The sequence below is a fragment of the Haemaphysalis longicornis genome, unplaced genomic scaffold (assembly GCF_048455015.1).
Source record: "Haemaphysalis longicornis isolate Haplotype H1 unplaced genomic scaffold, Haemaphysalis longicornis Haplotype H1 scaffold_1, whole genome shotgun sequence".
Taxonomy (NCBI): domain Eukaryota; kingdom Metazoa; phylum Arthropoda; class Arachnida; order Ixodida; family Ixodidae; genus Haemaphysalis; species Haemaphysalis longicornis.
Genome location: NW_027526203.1, coordinates 360,879,458 through 360,887,968, shown reverse-complemented (window position 1 = coordinate 360,887,968; position 8,511 = coordinate 360,879,458).

Sequence of the window (8,511 nt, the reverse complement as noted above, 5' to 3'; positions counted from 1 at the left end):
AAGGCCAACTGCACTCAAATTTTTCTTTGTCCAAATAAGTCATCTATGCTATTAAAATCACCATGGCGAAATCCTTAGCTTCCCGTGAAGCTCGCGCTTCTCCGGCGACTTGCAGGGCGCTCCGCTGGGCTATGGTGGCTATCCAGCATAGCCGGGTGCAGGGATGCGTTCGCCCGGGGTTTTTCTATATACACCAGCGCGCTGTAGACACCATAGTACGGCATCGTCATCACATGTTTAAACTAAACCCATAGGCAGTAATATCCGCCATTTTTTTCAATGCAAAAAAAAAAAAAAGATTAGAAGCCTAAAAACTATTCACGCGCTTGCGTACGTCTTGGAGTATAACTCTTTTTACTTGAAAATAATATTTTTGCTCAAAGAAAAAAATAGCGCAAACGAGCAGTTACATTTCTCATTCCTATTGCATTTATACCACAGAAAAAAAAAAGATGTTTTGTAAATTCTTGACCACTTGCACTTCCGCATCCAATATTGGCCATATTTGGGCTTTTAGACCTTTCAAAAAGTTTGACGACCTAAGCAGAGTTGTTGTACACGCGGCTATAAACAATTGTGCGACTTTTACCTCACTCGCTAAGTGAACCATAATCAGCCTTTCTCGTAGTAACAAATACATCCGCACCCGCCGCGGTGGCTCAGTGGCTAAGGCGTTGCGCTGCTGAGCACGAGGTCGCGGGCTCGATTCCCGGCCGCGGCGGCCGCTTTTCTGATGGAGGCGAAAAGCAAAAACGCCCGTGTGTGTGAGATTTCGGCGCACGTTAAAGATCCCCAGGTGGTCAAAATTAATCCGGAGCCCTCCACTACGGCGCGCCTCATCGCCTGCGTTGCGTCGGCGCGTTAAACCCTACAATTAATCAAATACATCCGCACAAATATCGGCCGTCGTCTTAGCGAAATGCGAAAACTAACGAAACTGCTCCTCTCTAGGTTTTTGTTCAATTCCCAAGTAAAGTATTTACTTTGAGCGTTAGATTTAGTTTATTCGAAAGTAAAATGTCTTCAACAGCACCTGTCTTTGGTTAAAGTAGAAAACAGCGGTAGATAGGAAATGCTTTCGTGCTTTAGTGCATCATTTAGCTGTGAAGCTAGCCTATAGTTTCAGACCACTTGTATAATTCGATTCTCGATGTGCATGCAGCAAGGCGAAAAATACTGGGCCGAATTCACGAAGCTGTTTGCAGGTAATGTATGGTAGAAAAAGTGATCGATCGCCGCCCGCGTGCGGTTTGTTCCCTTCAAAGAGAGCGACGTGATAGCCGAGGCGTCGGCTATAACGAAAGCTGCTTTTCGAAATCGCACGGGCAAGTAGCTTTGTAAATCAGGGTCACCTTTTTTACTTGCAATGCCAAAAATTGCTACTCCGGCAGTTATTACGATGGAAAAAAATTACTGTCGGGCGGTCTACTTCATCTCGAGTGATAGCAACGGGAAGCCGGAATTGCGCCAAACTCCATTATCATGGGCAAACGTTAGTGGAAGTTCTTCTGTGGAAATAACAGAGCGAAACGCGGCGCTACCACGCGCATTTGAAGGCGGCTCTAGGCGGCCGCCGGCCCTGGCGCGACCGCTTCCGTTCCATCACGTACGTCACGTCCGGCCGCCGCTATGGCCGCCTTTTCTATTCAGTTTCGGTTCCGAAAACGCCAAGTCGCGAGCCGTTTGTGTCGCGCGCGTTGATGTTTGAAGCGCAGTATTATGCATTTCGCACCCTTTTTATATGTACTATTAGGTGACATTATTTTTACGTTGTCAAAAATTTGAGTGCAGTTGGCCTTTAAAATCAAACTTTTTATGTTTCCCGTAAAAATGCATTCTTGGCAATACATTTTCGTATATTTCTGAAGCCTGCTGTAAAGGGGTTCTGCGGATAGTGCTCTGTAAGAATATATGATGTCTATGGAGTTACTAGGCCCTAGGGCCTTCAAATATTCATATAAGGCCTGTCATCTTTCCACTTTCTTGACGGAGAAATTGTACTTGAAAAACTGGCAAACCTGTATACGCAATGCCTAATGACGGCAAGTGTACCGGAATCTTGGAAGAACGCGAACATCATCCTAATCCATAAGAAAGGTGACAGGAAGGACTTGAAAAATTACAGGCCGATCAGCTTACTGTCAGTCGTCTACAAGGTACTTACAAAGGTAATCGCTAACAGAATTTCTGCAAATCCTAAATTTCAGTCAACCTAAAGAACAAGCAGGGTTCCGTAAAGGCTATTCAACAATGGACCATATTCACACGATCAATCAGGTGATAGGAAGTGCGCTGAGCATACTCAAACCCTATATATAGCCTTCATAGATTATGAGAAAGCATTTGACTCGGTCGAAACCCTAGCAGTTATTCAGGCATTACGAAACCAGGGGGTAGACGAGTATTATGTATGAGTACTAGAAGATATCTACAATGGGTCCACAGCTACCATCATCCTCCATAAGGAAAGCAGTAAAATACCTATAAAGAAGGGCGTCAGACAAGAGACACAATCTCTCCAATGTTATTCACAGCATGTTTACAAGAAGTATTCAGGATTGGGAACAGGTGGGAGTAAGGGTTAATGGAGCATTCCTCAGTAACCTCAGATTTGCTGATGACGTTGCCTTCCTAAGTAACTCAGGGGACGAATTGCAAAGCATGCTTTCCGCACTAGACAAACAGAGTAGAACCGTGGGCCTGAAAATTAATATGCAGAAAACCAAAGTAATTATCAATAACCTCGGGTCAGCACAGCGGTTTGAGATAGGTGGCGAGGCAGTGGAAGTGGTAAGCGAAGCTGCATCTTACCGGTACTCACCTACGTGGCAGAAACTTGTAGGCTCACTAAGAGGGTTCAACTTAAATTGAGAACGAATCAGCCGGCAATGGAGCGGACAATTGCAATCGGCACTCTCGCATATGGAGTTCCAGTATACAACCTCAACAAAACGAACACAAAACACCTTCGGGTGCTCCATAGAGCCACATTGTGTACCATCACAGGCCTCCCAAAACATACAAAAACGGAAGCTCTTGAGCGAACAGTTGCGCTCCCTCCTATAGACATAACCATGAAATAGAGAGAGAGAATTGCTTTATTGAGGTAAGGAGGCCAGATTCCCTGGGGGGAGAGAGGTAAAAAGGTATGGGAAAGAGCAGTTCAGCCGACGCTCACTGTTCACACAGTTCTCTGCATATTCATGCAAAGGCTCGCTGTTCATATGCGGTTCACAGTTCACTAGCTTGTTTTCTTCTCACTTATCGCACATAAACCGGGCAGATGGAGCGTGCTTGGAGCACTCTAGAGTAGTCGGACAAGCTGCTACACCATTTTAAAGAGACCATTCACAAGAGCGCATTCAGTAATCATTTCAAGGGTTGGTGGATCTTCCCGCACCCGGCGTATGTGTTCGGATTCGGATGTAGGTACCGGGCCAATGGCTAAAAGCTGCGCACGGTCTCTGTCGAAGGCGGGGCAGAGCGAGATTAGATGAAATAAATTTGGTGCGCCATCGCAACCACAGGGTGGGCAGACCCTGCAGGGGCTGTCCATTTGTAAATGACGTGAGGGGTGTATATAGGCCGCATTGGCGTAGACTTTGCGAATATTTCCCCCGAGCGTGAAAGAGGCTTGAGAAGGTCGATGACTCCGTCCGGTGGCGCATCTTGCAAGCGTTGTCTACTTAGTTTCTTTGGAAACCGTTGCCAATCCGACTGGAGGGAGGGAGTTGGTGCGTTGGGAACCACGGGAGGTGCTTGAAGTCGCTCCCTGGCAGCAGCGTGTGCCAAAAGGTGAAAGAAACTCGTGAACGGGCAGACACCAAACGCGGTCTCACCCCACAAGGGCTCCTTCTCACAGCATGGGACGAGCAGAAGCCTATCCCGGTCATCGACCTGCCCATCCCTTTAGCACCCTGGACAATCTCGGAAAACATCACCAGCAATCTCACCAAACCTATCCCCCGCTCTAGAACGGCAACAAGATCTAAACGTAGCCTTCACTTGGAGAAGTCCAAACTTCCCAATGAGATCGACATCTATACCGACGCCAGTGTGGCAACTTCGCATGTTGGCGTAGCATGGACCTGCACTGAAAACCCATCCCTTTGAGGTCAACTCTCCCTCAGACATGATGGTGCAACTGCACTGGAAGGCGAACTCCATGCCATCAATGGTGCCCTCAATCATATTTGCTACGAGCTCAATACCCGACCACCAGCAAAAATACGGATTCTAACGGACTCGTTCGAAGCAATTCAAGAACTTCGGAAGCCACTCTCCCTGAACCCGCTCGGCAACTCTACACTCTTGCACAAAGAACTCCTCAAAAGCCACGACGTGCACATCAGAATCGACTGGATTCCAGGCTACGAGGAGACCAGCCCAGGGAACAAGCCCGCCCACGAGGCGGCACAGGAGTGTTTGTACTTCACTCCTCCACTAGTTCCCCTTTCAGCCTCCTCACCCACTCCTCCAGCCCTATTACTTCTCCGACTAAAGAAAAGTAAAAGACAACGTTACTAACAGGTATCTTGCCAACATTGTCTCCTGCAGCAGATCCGAGGAAGTGTTCATCAACAAGCTATGCGCAGATGCCGCCTACACTCCTCACATTACCCAGAAATGGACAGGATGCCCCAACACACACCCACGATGCCCCAACTGCAACACTAACGTCAAATCAGATCTCCACCACCTAGTGTGGACGTGCCCACACTTTGCCAAACATCGCCCAGAAAGATTAACTAGCATTAATCCCGACACCCTACAGCATGAAGCACATACTGGATTAGACGCGTCTCTATGACGAAGAATTGCCGCTTTTGCAGTTGAGTGGTCTGGCGCGAGTAATCTAACTGGGGCCGACCCCGGTGAAGTCTTTCAGGCCCCCTTAACACGAATCCCCTCTTTGAATACGGACCTTGATTAGTAATCCCCTTCCTTCCATCCCTTTCCCCACTGTACGGCAAACGCCCTCCTTGCTCCAATAAGACTCAATGAATCAATCAATCAATCAATCAATCAATCAATCAATCAATCAATCAATCAATCAATCAATCAATCAATCAATCCATCAATCAATCAATCGCTTTACGTTCCGCAATCTCCTTCGCTTCTTTCGGCTCTCTCGGCCTACTAATGAAGTGCACGCAGTATTACTGACATGCTGCCACAGACACGCCGAACGATCCTTGTGGGGTGCGGCATGAAGCGCGTTCTGGCAAAAAAATAAACAGCGAACGAGAGAGAGAGAGAGAGAGAGAGAGAGAGAGAGAGAGAGAGAGAGAGAGAGAGAGAGAGAGAGAGAGAGAGAGGCCGCGGACGGTGTTCGAGTCCAAGACCTCGTGTGCGGTATGTGAACACTTTAACAACCCGCTACCGCTGCGGAGCCCGACCATGATGATCCAGCAGATTAATACACAAGTTCGCAAATGTAAGTACTGCGGTGACTTTGAATCAATGTCCCGGACGGCGTTGACGCATTTTCCGGTGGCGCCTTTGGCTGGGGCAATTGCTGCGATACGCAGGATAAGTCAGACACGGAATACGAAGAGCAACTCCCCGCATTGTCCGCATCTTGGCGAGCTTATTTGTTGCAGCATCCTCACTCAGTGACGGTGGTGAGGCTGGTGAGGCCGGAACGCTTCCGCAGCATCGTCGCCCGCATCCTCCGGCGTGGCCGAGTGCGTTGTTTCGTGCGGGCGCGTCGGCGGCCTAGCTGGCGGGGCGCACTCCATCAAAGCACTGTCGGCACGGGGGGTGGCGGCGTAGGAGGAGGCAATTGACGGCCGCTTCCCCGGGAAGCCGTCACGCTGGGGGCCCCCCATTGTGGCGTCGCGGCCAGGTGCCACTGACTCTTGTGTGTCGACGCTTGTTGTTTGCGAGGGAGGGCAAGAGGCACGCTTGCTGATGGAGGCCCTTCCGATAAGCGCCGCAAGAGTGGGGGAGAAGAGAAAGGGGGCGAGTCAACATGTCGGCTCGGCTTTTGAGCAGACAGCCGGGCTTCTCCTTTCCGAGGCCGCCGCAATCGGGCTTCCTTTCAGCGGCAGCTCGCTCGCACGGCTTCCTGCGAGAGCGCGCAGCGGCGGCGGCTGGCTAGCGCGGACAGGCCCGGCAACGAAGGGGCGGCGGCACACGCACACGGCGGTGGCCGTGATTGAAAACTGTAATTTTGACGGACAGGCCACGAGAGGAATGAATGGAAATGGGGGTTAGTGAGGAGAGGCGCGATTGAAAACCACGAAGGGAGCATGATCGATGCGTTGTTCGTGGCGACGACGACCTGCCACGTTTAGTGCGCCGGCCGCGGCCATCTCTGGCGGCGTGTTCCGGAGCGGAACGGGGCCTTTCTTTCCTCCCGCACCAGCTCGCAGGAGGACCGACGCCGTTGGGCTTTCGCCATCCCAGCGCCGCTTGACGTCCGGCCGACGGCGATTTCGTGGCGCCAGCGGTGGAGCGAGCCGAGATTAAGAAGAATCAACTGCCTTCGTGGCAGCCAGGGGCATCCTTGAACGAGAGTCATTCGGCGCCGGCTTGAGCGACGCATGAATGGCGCGGTTCAGAGCCATCTACTTTCTACGCATCTAATGGCGTAGTTCGGCCGCAGCCGCCACCTGTGTAGTCCGAAGAGGCCCGCTTCTGCCGTCTGGTGCGGTGACCCCGCAGGCCCTGGATCAGGCCCGCTCGTCTCGTGCTTCAGCCGTTGTACACACACACCGACCGTGAAGATTTTGCCCAACAGCCTCTCCGTCCCCACCACTCTCGCTTCATGCCCTCAGGGTTTCTTGGCCGACTTACATAACTCACGTGTATTTTGTGTTCCAACCGTATTCCCGGCAGAAGTGTCCCCTATAATCATAAGCTCTCCCTGTTAAAAACCATAGGTTAGCAGTTTCTGGGTATTCCTCGTTTCCACCTGGTGGTGATGACGTCTACCTGGGGTCGCTTGATTAGCATGGCTGATAACCAAGGAAGCTGCAGACGTCTAGCCCCACAGAAAATCGCTCAGTGAGCCTACAGTAACGCTCTCGAGTTAATAAATCGTTGTCGATTCGTGGACATCGCTGCATTCAGCAGCCAAACTTGCCTGGCTCAGAACCACTGGACTCACGAGCGCTTTCTTGTTTGAAGGCTAGACACGGTAAAGCACACCTCATATTTATTTTAAGCTAACCAATGGGAAAGTTAGTTGCGCTGACCTCCTTTCTGGAATGTTTAATGCCGTCCTTTTTGCTTTTTCAGCTCGCACTGTCCCTTGATCACGCTACAGAGCCTCTTATAGCATCTATTCTAGATGTCGATATTTTCAGCAGCTCACTCCTGATCAGTTGGGTTATTTCAAGGGTTGATATTTTTAAACATTTAAAAAACCTTTTCTAAAGCGAATACACTAGACCTGATTCCGATTTCCGATCCTTGAGCACGCGAATTCTCCGAAAATACGTTCACACCATCATTTTCTGAGTAAAGTGCTCAATGGTGTTATTTTGACGGTGTTAATGGTGCAATCTTGAGCACCCAGGCTGCACTGGAGTTTTCACATTGCTGCATAGCGCTGCAGTACCTCCGTCCCAAACTGCAGCTTTTGTACAAAAGTTATCTCGCGCAAAAAAGTTATGTTGCTGGAGTGAACACATTTAAACACCCATCTGCACTACGGCATTTCGCTGTCGGATTCCTATGCGTACCTGTAAAGTATTTTTATGTTTTTGGCGTATACGCTGAAGAGGCTATAAAATCGCGCTTTTTTAACGAATGCAATATTTACACCATCGTTTATTGCGTGTGCGCGTGTGTGCGTGAGAGAGAGGGGGTTCAGATATGCCACTTCATATTCAACTACATTACGAAGCCCTCACAAATGACACATAGAGCTTTCTCCTTCTCCATCGAGTGATTTTTCACTGCTCCACAGCGGCCTCTATCCCTAGCCTGCAGTGCACTGAGTTCGCGAGTGAGGAAGCGCTTTCTGCTTGAGGGGAAGTATCGCTGAACTCTCCAGCCATAACAAACAAGCGCGATGCGACCAACTCACTCAGAAAAAACTTTGCTTATCATTGAGAAACATTAAAAAAAGACGGACATGACACACATTACCTCTTCCTTTTAACTTTAAAAACGCACTGTTTGGCCCATTCTCTTAAAGCCCTTCCGATTGGTTCCCGTAAGGCACGTCGTCGCCGCGTTGCTTGGAATGAGTCTTCTTGATCTTCTTACCGTTTGCGAAGATTGTTACCACTTGTACGCCTGTTTGATCCTGCCCTGCACGCGCGTTTCTGTAGCGGTTTCGAAAACAGCGTATACCACGGAGATGTGGCGTCAAGTGGCAAAAAAGGATTAATATATTCGCGGCACCCACCCGCGGAAACTCCCGTGGCTGCCCCTCGTACCATTTTGTTCGTAAAACTTTTATTTTGTGTGCTTCTTCTCGCGTATAGTGGCTGTTGAGCAACGTACCGTGGCAACGTACCGTGGCAACGTAAGTAACACGTCTTCCCCAGAGGTCGA